We start from the raw sequence: 15,719 nt of genomic DNA, 5'->3' as shown, positions 1-15,719 counted from the left end.
TCACTGACTCTAACCACTGTGACACTGACTCTAACCACTGTGTCACTGACTCTAACCACTGTGTCACTGACACTAACCACTGTGTCACTGACTCTAACCACTGTGTCACTGACACTAACCACTGTGTCACTGACTCTAACCACTGTGACACTGACTCTAACCACTGTGTCACTGACACTAACCACTGTGTCACTGACTCTAACCACTGTGTCACTGACTCTAACCACTGTGACACTGACTCTAACCACTGTGTCACTGACTCTAACCACTGTGTCACTGACACTAACCACTGTGTCACTGACTCTAACCACTGTGCCACTGACTCTAACCACTGTGTCACTGACTCTAACCACTGTGTCACTGACTCTAACCACTGTGCCACTGACTCTAACCACTGTGCCACTGACTCTAACCACTGTGTCACTGACACTAACCACTGTGTCACTGACTCTAACCACTGTGTCACTGACTCTAACCACTGTGTCACTGACTCTAACCACTGTGTCACTGACTCTAACCACTGTGTCACTGACTCTAACCACTGTGTCACTGACTCTAACCACTGTGTCACTGACTCTAACCACTGTGTCACTGACTCTAACCACTGTGTCACTGACTCTAACCACTGTGTCACTGACTCTAACCACTGTGTCACTGACTCTAACCACTGTGTCACTGACTCTAACCACTGTGTCACTGACTCTAACCACTGTGTCACTGACTCTAACCACTGTGTCACTGACTCTAACCACTGTGTCACTGACACTAACCACTGTGCCACTGACACTAACCACTGTGTCACTGACTCTAACCACTGTGCCACTGACACTAACCACTGTGTCACTGACTCTAACCACTGTGCCACTGACTCTAACCACTGTGTCACTGACACTAACCACTGTGCCACTGACACTAACCACTGTGCCACTGACTCTAACCACTGTGTCACTGACACTAACCACTGTGCCACTGACTCTAACCACTGTGCCACTGACTCTAACCACTGTGTCACTGACTCTAACCACTGTGTCACTGACACTAACCACTGTGTCACTGACTCTAACCACTGTGTCACTGACACTAACCACTGTGTCACTGACTCTAACCACTGTGTCACTGACTCTAACCACTGTGTCACTGACACTAACCACTGTGTCACTGACTCTAACCACTGTGTCACTGACTCTAACCACTGTGTCACTGACACTAACCACTGTGTCACTGACTCTAACCACTGTGTCACTGACTCTAACCACTGTGTCACTGACACTAACCACTGTGTCACTGACACTAACCACTGTGTCACTGACACTAACCACTGTGTCACTGACTCTAACCACTGTGTCACTGACACTAACCACTGTGTCACTGACACTAACCACTGTGTCACTGACACTAACCACTGTGTCACTGACACTAACCACTGTGTCACTGACACTAACCACTGTGTCACTGACTCTAACCACTGTGTCACTGACTCTAACCACTGTAAACGGACCAGGACCGGCCCAGAGACCTGCCCCACTCTCAACCTCACCTGTGCAGGTAAAGGGGCGGGGCCAGGGGCGGGGTCTATAAGGGGGCGGGGCTCACCTGTGTTTGTGTCCAGAGCCGCTGAGGCTGGTGGGAGGGGCCAGTCGCTGTGATGGGGCGGTGGAGGTGAAGCACGAAGGACAGTGGGGACGAATGATAACCTCTGACCCCCATGACCACGACGACCTTCCCGTTCAACTTCAGATTTCCGTCAAATTTATGGGGGACCCGAATCTTGCGGCCACCGTGTGTCGGTACCTGGACTGTGGCCCTGTATTTTACACCTCTGAGGCTGATTGGGGCCGTCCTGGACCAGCCTGGTGGGTTTCCCCGAGCTGTGTGAAGGACGGGGCCGTCAGACGCTGTATCGACCGCTTTTACCAAAGTGTCTCCCGCAGCATCCGGGTGACGTGTTCAGGTACTGCACATTTAAACCTGCATCTCTTCTTCTCCAGAGCTGTTGTCCTCGGACAGCAGCACCGCGGTCCATACGGACCCGTGGTCAGTGCCCGCGGCCGGTGGGACGGTCACGTGGGGGCCGGCCGCGGATGTAATAATAATAATAAGAGTAATAATGAGCGCTTTTCCAGACGCTCAAAGTCGCTTAACAATTTGGTGCATTATTCATGGACAGGCAACCAGTCTGCGCACATCAGCCCCCAACACCAACCACGCACACACTCAGTACTGTCGCCAGGCTTCCTGGTGTTCCCAAACGGTCTCCCATCCCAGTCCTAACCAGGCCCTTCCCTGCTTAGCTTCCAAGGAACGGTCTCCCATCCCAGTCCTAACCAGGCCCGTCCCTGCTTAGCTTCCGAGGAACGGTCTCCCATCCCAGTTCTAACCAGGCCCGTCCCTGCTTAGCTTCCGAGGAACGGCCTCCCATCCCAGTCCTAACCAGGCCCGTCCCTGCTTAGCTTCCAAGGAACGGTCTCCCATCCCAGTCCTAACCAGGCCCTTCCCTGCTTAGCTTCCGAGGAACGGTCTCCCATCCCAGTTCTAACCAGGCCCGTCCCTGCTTAGCTTCCGAGGAACGGTCTCCCATCCCAGTCCTAACCAGGCCCTTCCCTGCTTAGCTTCCGAGGAACGGTCTCCCATCCCAGTCCTAACCAGGCCCTTCCCTGCTTAGCTTCCAAGGAACGGTCTCCCATCCCAGTCCTAACCAGGCCCTTCCCTGCTTAGCTTCCAAGGAACGGTCTCCCATCCCAGTCCTAACCAGGCCCGTCCCTGCTTAGCTTCCGAGGAACGGTCTCCCATCCCAGTTCTAACCAGGCCCTTCCCTGCTTAGCTTCAAAGTCGGTATGGGAAATAAACATGGCGGCGCCCAGGCGGCCATTGAGATTGCGTTTTCTATAATAGATATTGTACCTCTACCACTATGGAGCATCATTTTTGTGATAAATATAAGTGTTTTGTGGAGGTATTTTTCAAACCCGGAAGACACAACGCTTCGATTCAGTTAACTCCGCCCCCTCTCTCCGCACATACTTTACCGTAATATAAATAAACAGCAATAAGTAAAGTTACTTCACGATGCAGTTATACGGAGTTGACATCTGCAACACAGCTTCATAAATGGCTAACACACAAGCTAATATGCTAACACACAAGCTAATATGCTAACACACAAGCTAATATGCTAACACACAAGTTAATATGCTAACACACATGCTAATATGCTAACACACAAGCTAATATGCTAACACACACGCTAATATGCTAACACACAAGCTAATATGCTAACACACATGCTAATATGCTAACACACATGCTAATATGCTAACACACATGCTAATATGCTAACACACAAGCTAATATGCTAACACACATGCTAGTATGCTAACACACAAGCTAGTATACTAACACACATGCTAGTATGCTAACACACAAGCTGATATGCTAACACACAAGCTAATATGCTAACAAACATGCTAATATGCTAACACACAAGCTAATATGCTAACACACATGGTAGTATGCTAACACACATGCTAATATGCTAACACACAAGCTAATATGCTAACACACATGCTAATATGCTAACACACATGCTAGTATGCTAACACACAAGCTAGTATGCTAACACACAAGCTAATATGCTAACACACAAGCTAATATGCTAACACACATGCTAGTATGCTAACACACAAGCTAATATGCTAACACACATGCTAGTATGCTAACACACATGCTAGTATGCTAACACACAAGCTAATATGCTAACACACAAGCTAATATGCTAACAAACATGCTAATATGCTAACACACAAGCTAATATGCTAACACACATGCTAGTATGCTAACACACAAGCTAGTATGCTAACACACATGCTAGTATGCTAACACACAAGCTAATATGCTAACACACAAGCTAATATGCTAACAAACATGCTAATATGCTAACAAACATGCTAATATGCTAAAAACACAAGCTAATATGCTAACACACATGCTAGTATGCTAACACACAAGCTAGTATGCTAACACACATGCTAATATGCTAACACACAACAGCTTATTCAAACAGTTCTGAAGTTAAAGAAACTAACCTCATCTTCATGCACAGACTCTGCGCGGCTGGTCGGGGGGCGGAGCCAGTGTTCAGGATCTCTGCAGATCCAGGACCAGTCCTGGGCCGGGGTCTGTGAGGGGGCCTTGGACCGTCGCGGGGCAGAGGTGCTGTGCAGGGAGCTGGGCTGTGGGGCTCCTCTCCTCCAGGGGGCGCTCTCTCCTCTGGGGCAGACGTTCCACTGTGAGGGCCACGAGTCTAAGCTGAGGGACTGTAACCGGACCAGGACCGGCCCAGAGACCTGCCCCACTCTCAACCTCACCTGTGCAGGTAAAGGGGCGGGCCAGGGGCGGGGCCTGTAAGGGGGCGGGGCTCACCTGTGTCTTGTGTCCAGAGCCGGTGAGGCTGGTGGGAGGGGCCAGTCGCTGTGAGGGGACGCTGGAGGTGTTGCACAAAGGACAGTGGGGACCAGTGTGGCCCGATGGCGGCTATGGCCAACGCTGGGAGATAAAGGCGGCGTCCGTCTTGTGTGGGATCCTGGACTGTGGCCGGGCTATTGCTCTAGAAAGGAGAAGCAGGAACGTGTGGAGCGTCGACACTGACTGTGTGAGGGCCAACGCTGGGGTGAGAGACTGTGTCATGGACGGCACCGGCTCAGGCGTTTCCAGCCACTTCATTATTTGTTCAGGTACTGCATTTAAATCTGAATCTCTTCTTCCCCAGAGCTGCTCAGAAATCAGACTTTGCTCCAACAGTTGCTCAAGCTCCACCACAGAGACTGGACCGATTAGACCAGTTTAGTTTCATGAATTCAGCTCAGCCTTCAGTGAAATATACATACAACATGTGAACATGGAATCCAGAAGAACAGGCTTAATGAATGTACAGAAGAACAGCCACAGCGTCGTCACTTAACTCCCACCTAAACCGAGAGCATTTTCTCCAGTTAGGCTTTACCCCAATCCAAAAGCTTCTGGACAAAAGGTGAGAAAATAGCAACAAAACTGGGACGAAAACAAGGAAGGAAATGTGAAAAAAGTGAGAAAACATTCACAAGAATTGACAAAAAAAAAGACAAAAATGGACAAAAAAAGACAAAAAAAGACAAAAAAAGACAAAAAAAGACAAAAAATGACAAAAAAAAGACAAAAATGTGACAAAAAAAGACAAAAAAAGACAAAAAAGACAAAAAAATTCACAAAAAAATCACTAAAAATGGACAAAAAAATTAGAAAAAAAAGACACTAAAAAATTAAAAAAGACAAAAAAATTCACAAAAAAATGAAAAAAAACACTAAAAATGACAAAAAAAAACGCAAAAGAAATTCACAAAAAATAAAAAAAAATGACAAAAAAATCACAACAAATCACTAAAAAAACACAAAAAAATCACAAAAAAATCACAAAAAAATCACAAAAAAATCACAAAAAAATCACAAAAAAATTACAAAAAATCACAAAAAAAATCACAACAAACCACAACAAACCACAAAAAAATCACAAAAAAATCACAAAAAAATCACAAAAAAATCACAAAAAAATCATCAAAAAAATCACAAAAAAATGACAAAAAATCACAAAAAATCACAAAAAAATCACAAAAAATCACAACAAATCACAACAAATCACAACAAATCACAAAAAAAATCACTAAAAAATCACTAAAAAATCATCAAAAAAATCACAAAAAAATCACAAAAAATCACAAAAAATCACAAAAAAATCACAAAAAATCACAACAAATCACAACAAATCACTAAAAAACCACAAAAAACCACAAAAAAATCACAAAAAAATCACAAAAAAATCACAAAAAATCACAAAAAATCACAAAAAATCACAAAAAAAATTACACAAAAAAGACAAGACAAAAAAAGACAAAAGACTAAAAAAATCACAAAAAAATCACAAAAAATGGACAAAAAAGACAAAAAATGACAAAAAATCACAACAAATCACAAAAAAATCATTAAAAAATCACACAAAAATCACAAAAAAGACAAAAAATTACAAAAAAATCACACACAAAAAAAAATCACAAAAAAACACACAAAAAAAAACACCAAAAAGGCAAAAAAAATCACAAAAAAATCACACAAAAAAAGAAAAATACAAAAAATCACAAAAAAAAAACCAATCACAAAAAAATCACAAAAAAATCACAAAAAATGGACAAAAAAGATAAAAAAGACAAAAAAAATGACATGAAAAATGAAAAAATACAGAAAATCACCAAATAATCACCTAAAAATCACCTAAAAATCACCTAAAAATGGACAAAAAAAGACAAAAAAATCACAAAAAAATCACAAAAAAAATCATAAAAAAATCACAAAAAATCACACAAAATCACAAAAAATCACAAAAAAATCACAAAAAATGACAACAAATATTACAAAAAATTGACAAAAAAAGACAAAAAAAAAGACACAAAAAAGACAAATAATGACCAAAAAAGATGACAATAAATTTCCAAAAATTGAGAAAATCTGAGGAAAAAGATCCATCTAGATGAGCTTTGTAGGTCTTAGCTATGAGGCGTTACACTGACCGACAGGATTTGGGTAAAGCTGAACTGGAGAAAACGCTCTCGGTTCAGGCGGGAGTTAAGGGGTTAATATTGCTTGTAATGCATAGACGATCCACCAGGGGGTGCTGTAGCGCCCTCAGCACCCTGGGTTCCCACAGCCTTGCTCAGTCCGGGTCCTTCGTCCTCTCCTCTCTCTCCGATGTGAGCGTGATCCTGTTTAAAGTGTTTTATGTGCTGTCGTTCCAGGCCACCAGGGGGCGTGACAGGACACGGAGAGCCGGGAGACGCAGAGCCTGCCCTGAAGAAGAAGAAGAAGAATACGAACGCTCTGACGTCGTCTTGAACCAGATGTGTTCACGCGTATCAGAAATGTCAGATATTCGTTTTTCAAATAAACAAATCTAAGCATGAAAACAGTTGCCATAGTAACCGTTTATTTTTTGTTTTTTGTGACATCATCGCCAACCTGTTCTTGCATCACATACGTTCGTTAAGTGGTGATGTCTTCGCTCCACTTCCTGGTCCAACGGAGCTTTAAGGTCAGCTCAGGAAGCTTTGGAGAAATGGACAAAAAAATGACAAAAAAATGACAAAAAAATGACAAAAATGTACAAAAAAAGAAAAAAAATTAAAAAAAATTGACAAAAAATCACAAAAAATTGACAAAAAAAAATTGACAAAAAAGACAAAAAAAGACAAAAAATTACAGAAAATTACAAAATATCACAAAAAAATCACAAAAAAATCACAAAAAATCACAAAAAAAGACAAAAAAAGACAAAAAAAGACACAAAAAAAGACAAAAAAAGACAAAAAAAATACAGAAAATCACAAAAAAATCACAAAAAAAGACAAAAAATAAATAAAAAATGGACAAAAAAAACCACACAAAAAAGACTCCACTTCCTGGTCCAACGGAGCTTTAAGGTCAGCTCAGGGTCAGCTCACACTGCACCAGCGCCGAGTCGAAGGCAGTCACACGGAGTCGGGTCACGTAGTGTGGGGGGGGTCACGTAGTTTTCGGTTCAGCACGTCACTTCCGGTGAGTGTTTTCTGTGTTGACGCTCGTTATGAGCAAGTTAGAACTTTAGCTCTCTCTGTTGCTATTGTTAATCCACGTATTAAATGTAGCTTTCATTTCATTTCATTTATTTAAGTTAAAATTTAATGGTTTTGTAAAGCCCAATATTACAACAGAAGTCGCCTCACGGCTGCACCGAACATTAAGGCAATAAAACAGCAATAAATATGACACTTTAAAGTTCAGGTGAATCCAGGCAAATATAATGTCCAATGAGCGTCGGCAGCAAACTTAAACTTAAACTTAAACTCAAACTTAAAGTATTTGAATGGGACAGTGCAGATTAATGAACAGACAACTAGTGCTGTAAATATGCCAGATTTAGCTCAAGGCTCATTTCCATCCATTCCATTATTGCTCTGTTTTATTGCCTTAATGTTCGGTGCAGCCGTGAGGCGACTTCTGTTGTGATATTGGGCTTTACAAAACCATTAAACTTAAACTTTAACTTTAACTTGAAATTACATTTATTAAAATTACAATTATGAACTTTATCTTAAATCCAAAATCGATTCTTATTTAGAAGAAAATGCGCCCAACTTTTGACACAAACGATCAAATAATCCGTCAATGATTCTAATGAGGACGTCCAAGGATCCAAAGGTTCACTGTCGTTCAGTTTGTAGAAATGTAGTGGCTTTTCAGTTTGGCTTTACCCAAATCCCAAAGTTTCTTATTAAAGTGTAGCTACAAAAAATAACAAACAGTATTTTTCTGGCGGAAAGTCTTTTGACTGGACAATCCAAAAGCTTCTGGAAGAAAGGTGTGAAAATAGCAACAAAACTGAGACAAAAACAATGAAGATGTGACAAAAAAGTGAGAAAACTTTGACAAAAAATGACAAAAAATGGACTAAAAAATGACAAAAAATGGACAAAAAATCACAAAAAAATCACAAAAAAATCACAAAAAATCACAAAAAAATCACAAAAAATGGACAAAAAAATGGACAAAAAAATGGACAAAAAAGACAAAAAAAAGACAAAAAATTGAATAAAATTGACAAAAAAAATCACAAAAAATCACAAAAAATCACAAAAAATCACAAAAAATCACAAAAAAATCACAAAAAAATCACAAAAAATCACAAAAAAAAATCACAAAAAATGGACAAAAAAGACAAAAAAAATACAAAAAATTGAATAAAATTGACAAATAAAATAAAAAAAAATCACAAAAAATCACAAAAAAATCACAAAAAAATCATCAAATATCACAAAAAATTGACAAAAAAAGACAAAAAATTGAATAAAATGGACAAAAAAAATCACAAAAATCACAAAAAAATCACAAAAAAATCACAAAAAAATCACAAAAAAATCATCAAAAATCACAAAAAATGGACAAAAAAGACAAAAAAAGACAAAAAAAGACAAAAAAAGACAAAAACAAAAAAAATATCACAAAAAATCACAAAAAATCACAGAAAATCACAAAAAAATCACAAAAAATCACAAAAAAATCACCAAAAAATCACAAAAAATCACAAAAAAATCACAAAAAATCACACAAAAAATCACAAAAAAATCACAAAAAAATCACAAAAAAATCACAAAAAATCACAAAAAATCACAAAAAAATCACAAAAAATCACAAAAAAATCACAAAATCCAAATCCCAAATCCCAAAGTTTCTTAGAAAACTGTAGCTACAAAAACAAACAGTATTTTTATGGCGGAAAGTCTTTTGACTGGACAACATCACGCTCATGTTTCTGAATATCGTCTGCACTTTTGGACGCCTTTATGAGAAAATAATGGACATTAGTTTATGTGCGAACAGAGAAGACAGTAAACTGTGATACAGTTTTGTGGATTCTCCCAGTAGGACTGAGGTAAAAACTAAGACAAACAAACCTTTGGCCTGTGACCATCATGGACAGTTCTCAAGTTAAACTATCGGCTCTTTACCATGTTGTGACGTCACGTGGACACAGCTGACTTACTGCTGCTTCACACCGAGCTACATTTGTGAACAGAAAGTCATAACACAAATGTCTGCAAACCTTTGTGTTGCTCATAATACAAAAACGACGTAATGCCAGAGCTTATCACATGCTTTGACTGTATAAACGGACTAAAGTTCATTTCTGTATTAGTAAGAGTAGATCATTAACGTGGATCAGGGGGCGTTTGTTTGAGTAAGAAGCAGGAAAGGAGGGGGTGTTTGTCGCACACACACTATTCAAAAAGTCACATTTCTCATTTGCCTCAGGATCGTCTCCAACCCCTTTGAAGCAGTTCTTGTTTTGAGCTGAAAAACCACAGACGAGCTTCAGGAAGTGTGAAACAGGAAGCTCTGAAGTGCTGGAAGTGGCTCTTTGGTGACTTTGAAGCATGTCTCTCCTCGTCCTCATCATGGCCTGGTCCCTCTGCAGCCGCGGTAAGTGCTTTAGTAACAGCAGATCAGGATTTCATCGTAAAATCCTCTCCTTTTGTAATAGAGCCACGTTCTGCCATAACTCACTGTGATGTGATGAATGTCACACTGTCACAGTCTCTGTAAATCATTATTTTATCATTTCTAAGACTCACAAAGTGTTCCGGTCTTTGTTCATCATTTATTAGCAGTAATGACCTTCCTGAATATGTTTAGAGGCTGTAAAACAACATAAAGAACCTTTCCCTTAAGATGAAGGAAGTGTTTAAAAGCTTCACAAACTTAATCAAAATAATACAAGCAGTTATTTTACTGCAGGTCATGAATTCTAAATAAAAACAAACCAACCAGTGAAGGCAACATTTTGGTAAAAGTGATCAGTTTCTTTTAAGCGATATTTACAATAACAGAATATTGATAGTGTTTGAAATTGTATTTAGTTACTGAATGCTTCCCTTCAAAGGTATTTTGTAACATGTTGTGTTACTTTGTCTAATCAGAGTCGTATATTCTGAATACTTTGAATACTTTAATACTTGATTGTCGGTATATTTATGTTTAAACATGTGTGTAACTGACTGAAGCTGATGATGGACAGAGTCTGATGTGACTGAACATCTCGCTCATGTTTTTGAACATCGTCTTTAGTTTATGTTCGAACAGAGACACGAACCTGTGAGGACACGTCAGTGTTGAGACGCGAGCGGCCATTTTAAAACGGCTCTGTGTCATGTGACCCACGGCAGCCAATGGTGACACGACTCTTCTGTTTCAGGAGCCGCGGCTCAGAAGGAGAACTCGACAGGTAAATACAGCACTCGCTAACAGGGGCGGCGGACTGGGGGGGTAAAGGGTGCTGAGTACCCGGGGCCCAGAGCAGGGGAGGGGCCTCAGGATGCTGCACAAAGCGTTCTGTATTGTACTTTCTAAGTTTCCTCATTATTGATACTATAAGAACTGAACAACCGGCTGAAATACAGTGGTTTCTACACAGAAGTTTGCACAAACAATAATGATGGATAATTTCTCAGGCCCTGAAACACAGCTTTAAACATGAGCCACATGGTTCAGCCACACACGTGTTCAGCACCAGCTTCAGCTCAGCACTGACTCTGATGAGGTGACTCTGTGATGTAATGACTCAGAGCTCTGGCCTCGCTCTCATGTGCTTTTATTTAACTCTAGCCTGTTCTAGCGGAGCTGAGAGGAAACTTTCTGTCATACATGACACTTAAACATGAGGCGAGTCCTGCCTCTGCCTGAGCTGAGTCAGAGTCAGAGTCAGAGTCTGAGTCAGAGTCAGAGTCTGAGTCTGAGTCTGAGTCTGAGTCTGAGTCTGAGTCTGAGTCAGAGTCAGAGACAGAGCTCCTTCTCTCTCGTTTTAACCTCTAAAGTTTCTCTTTCCTCATGTTTATTATAATTGAGCCTCAGGCCAACACAGGGACAAAGCCACAGGTCGCGCACGCTATTTTCACCGATTTAATGATGCTAATTAGCCGCGCGCATTTGGATTCTCACATTTTAAATGAGCAGCTTTGGAGACGAGTCAACCTGGTTCTAGTTAAAGGTGGAGCTCGAGCCGTTTAGTCGATTCCAACGTAACTTTATAGAACAACAATTTACTGACAACACACTTAAAGGCTTCAGATGTGAGAGACTAAATCAGACTGAAGCCCTTGAGTTTTGTGTTCAGGCCTGTGGCCACAGAGACGTCATAGTATCATCATTTTGTGTAAAACAGCATTTTAAAGCCTATTTTAAAGTCACATGTGTTATTCTCAGCACAAACATCCCATGTCCTGGTGCAGTCGTCCTGTTTAATGAGATCTGATAATGGGCCCAATGAAAGTAGAATATTCCCCCTAATCTAAATATCTGTCATTACAACATTAAAGGTTATTCAGTTTCTGTAACTGAAGCCAAATCAGAGGCAATTTCAAGTCAAACATTGACTTGAAACAAACAAACAAACAAACCATGACCTCAGCACATCGTATTGGATGTGTTTGTAAATGAAGCACTTTTTTGGCCGACCCATTTTTCACTTAGTTAATGTAAATATAATAAAGTTATAATAGAAAATAAATGAACTGCACTGTTAAACCACTAAACCACTGTTATCACTGTCATGTGGTCAAAGAACATAGAATATGAAATGTGAGTTTCATATGGGGGGGGGGGGGGGGGTTTGTACCCAGGGCCCAAACTGTGGTGCTTCGCCTCTGCTCACTAACCACTGTGCCACTGTTGTTTCAGAGCCGTGGCTGAGGTTGGTCGATGGGAACAGTCGGTGTCAGGGGCGGCTGCAGCTGCAGGGGGCGGGGCTGCAGGTGCAGGGGGCGGGGCTGCAGGTGCAGGGGGCGGGGCTGCAGGTGCAGAGGGCGGGGCTGCAGCTGCAGGGGGCGGGGCTGCAGCTGCAGGGGGCGGGGCAGGACTGGACTGACGTGAGTCCTCAGTTCTTCCCTCAGGTGTTTGGACACAGGGCGTGTTTGGAGCTGGACTGTGGTCCTGCTCTGAGTCTGGAGAGGAAATCAGTTTCCTTCAGATCCAGCGTTTTCCTGGACTTTCGCCGCTGCGTCGACTCTTCCCTGAGCGACTGTTTCGACTCCGTCACTCGTCGCTCTGACCTCAGTCTGGAGCTCAACTGTTCAGGTGAGTCTGAAACACCACCATCAGAAACAATCGTGCTCTAATCATCTAATCATGCTGTTCTCAGTCATGGAAGAACGACTCAAACAGTTTCAATGAAAGAACACACACAGGAGCAAAGACTTTACTGCAGTAAAAGTATAAAAGTACTTTCAAAAGTAAAGGCAGATCTCTTTCCATAATTGGAATCCGGACTTTGAGCAAGGACCTTCAACAGGGACAGGGGCACAAGCTGGGTGTGGGGCTGAGGGGAGGGAGGGGCTGAGGGGAGGGAGGGGCGAGGCCCTTTATCGCAGAGAGCGGCTTTAATGATTCTTTGATTTTTTGTTTTGTTGGGTATTCAACTCATTTTTGTCACTTTATTGTCATTTTTTGTCATGTTTTGTCACATTTTTGTCAATTTTTTGTCAATTTTTTTTCATTTCTTTTTTCATTTTTTGTCACATTTTTTATTTTATTTATTTTTTGTCCAAAAAAAAAAATCATCTTTTTTGTCACATTTTTTCATCTTTTTTTTTTATTATTTCATTTTTTTTTTTTTTTAATTGTCAATTTTTTGTCAATTTTTTCATTTAAAAAAAAAAAGTCAATTTTTTGTCACATTTTTTGTAATTTTTTTGTCATTTTTTTGTCATTTTTTGGTCATTTTTTGTCATTTTTTTGTCATTTTTTTGTCATTTTTTTGTCATTTTTTGTCATTTTTTGTCATTTTTTTGTCATTTTTTTTGGTCATTTTTTGTCACATTTTTGTCATTTTTTTTGGTCATTTTTTGTCACATTTTTGTCATTTTTTTGTCATTTTTTTGTCATTTTTTTGGTCATTTTTTTGTCATTTTTTGTCATTTTTTGTCATTTTTTTTGGTCATTTTTTGTCACATTTTTGTCATTTTTTGTCATTTTTTTTGGTCATTTTTTGTCATTTTTTTGGTCATTTTTTGTCATTTTTTTGTCATTTTTTGTCATTTTTTTGTCATTTTTTGTCATTTTTTGTCATTTTTTGTCATTTTTTTTGGTCATTTTTTGTCACATTTTTGTCATTTTTTGTCATTTTTTTTGGTCATTTTTTGTCATTTTTTGTCATTTTTTTGGTCATTTTTTGTCATTTTTTGGTCATTTTTTGTCATTTTTTTGTCATTTTTTTTGGTCATTTTTTGTCACATTTTTGTCATTTTTTTGTCCATTTTTTTGTCATTTTTTGTCACATTTTTGTCATTTTTTTTGGTCATTTTTGATGATCCTGTTTGAAGTGGAGGCACTGTGGACGGCCCTCTGTGGTTATTTGACTGGTTGAGCGAGGGGACAGTACGGTGTCTCTACAAAGGATTATTGATATTGTTTGGTTAAATGGGGTTAAATGTGTGTGTGAATGTGTGGTCTGAAACAATAAACAGAAAGAAAGAAAGAATGGTGAGAAATTATTACTAAAAAAGGAAGAAACCGGGATATATAGAAATCACAAAGCCAAAAGATAATGAGGTTTAACCCCTTACCTCCCGCCTGAACCGAGAGCATTTTCTCCAGTTTGGCTTTACCCCAATCCAAAAGCTTCTGGAAAAAAGGTGAGAAAATAGCAACAAAACTGAGACGAAAACAATGATGGAAATGTGACAAAAAGGTGACGAAAAATTGATTTAAAAAATTGATTTAAAAAATGGACAAAAAAATTGACAAAAATGTGACAAAAAAATTACAAAGATTTAATTAAAAATTGACAAAAAAATGACAAAGATTGATTAAAAAAATTACAAAATGGGATAAAAATGTGACAAAAAAATTACAAAAATGTGACACAAATTTGATTAAAAAAATTGACAAAAAATTGACAAAAAATGTGATTAAAAATTTGACAAAAAATGACAAAAATGTGACAAAAAAATTAAAAAAAATTGATTAAAAAAATTGACAAAAAAATGACAAAAAAATGACAAAAAAATGACAAAAAAGTAACATAATTGAGTTGAAAACCCAACAAAAAAATGATGGAAAAAAAATGTGATGACGTGAGGAAAAAGATCCTCTCGGTTCAGGCGGGAGTTAAGAGGTTAAATAAACAAACAGGAAAATACAGAGGTGCATATGCTAATGTAGCTTCAAAACCCAGAACATAAAAATGAGAAAAATAAAGATACATCCACCTTGAAATCAGAAACGCACGGAAAAACAAAGGTAAAAGGGATTTCAGGATTTCTGACATTGGGCCTCATTTCCTCGTTATCCAGAGTGTTGTTCATTTCTGGAGATATTTTTTTTTGTAATTCATGCAGTTCTTATATTTGAAGAGTTCCGTGGCGCTAGGCTAGTGCAAGGCTAGTGCATGTCTATGGTATCAGTTAGCCTGCATTAAAAACAGTGTGACCCGCTCCACAGTATAACACCAGACTAACCATATACACGTCTGTGTCCATAGAATCATTTAAAAGACCTTATATTTGAGCAGCATCAGCCTCGTGGTTGTATGAGCTACGCGGCGGCGGAGTGATCTGAGAGAAAATAGTCCCTCAAAATGCGATCATTCATGTGATGCAGGTCAGTTATATTCCAAACAGACATTTACATGGTTAGTCTGGTGTTATACTGTGGAGCGGGTCACACTGTTTTTAATGCAGGCTAGCTGATACCATAGACATGCGCTAGCCTAGCACTAGCCTAGCGCCACGTAACTCTTCAAACATAAGAACTGCATGAATTACAAAAGAAAACATCTCCTGGGCCCTATGTCAAAAATCCTGAAATATCCCTTCAGACTGTGACCTCATCTTCATACACAGACTCGGTGCGGCTGGTCGGGGGGCGGAGCCTGTGTTCAGGATCTCTGCAGATCCAGGACCAGTCCTTGGGCCAGTCCTGGGCCGGGGTCTGTGAGGGGGCCTTGGACCGTCGCGGGGCAGAGGTGCTGTGCAGGGAGCTGGGCTGTGGGGCTCCTCTCCTCCAGGGGGCGCTCTCTCCTCTGGGGCAGACGTTCCACTGTGAGGGCCACGAGTCTAAGCTGATGGACTGTAACCGGACCAGGACCGGCCCAGAGACCTGCCCCACTCTCA

The 15,719-nt window shown here is 40.1% G+C and overlaps 1 long non-coding RNA gene across 1 annotated transcript in view; it reads left to right on the top strand.

Moving 5' to 3' along the window:
- The window catches only part of LOC306968712, a 51,428-nt gene extending 35,958 nt beyond the window's left edge, over positions 1–15,470 (top strand). Inside the window, exons 2-3 of the long non-coding RNA XR_013793278.1 lie at positions 12,447–12,684; positions 15,450–15,470. This is a non-coding gene — a long non-coding RNA (uncharacterized lncRNA). The remainder of the gene's footprint in view (positions 1–12,446; positions 12,685–15,449) is intronic.
- Positions 15,471–15,719: the final 249 nt, after the last annotated feature.

Source organism: Gobius niger, assembly GCF_951799975.1.
Source record: "Gobius niger genome assembly, chromosome: 10".
NCBI classification, from domain to species: domain Eukaryota; kingdom Metazoa; phylum Chordata; class Actinopteri; order Gobiiformes; family Gobiidae; genus Gobius; species Gobius niger.
The sequence above is the reverse complement of the archived record's forward strand: the minus strand, read 5'-3'. Positions and strand labels throughout refer to the sequence as shown.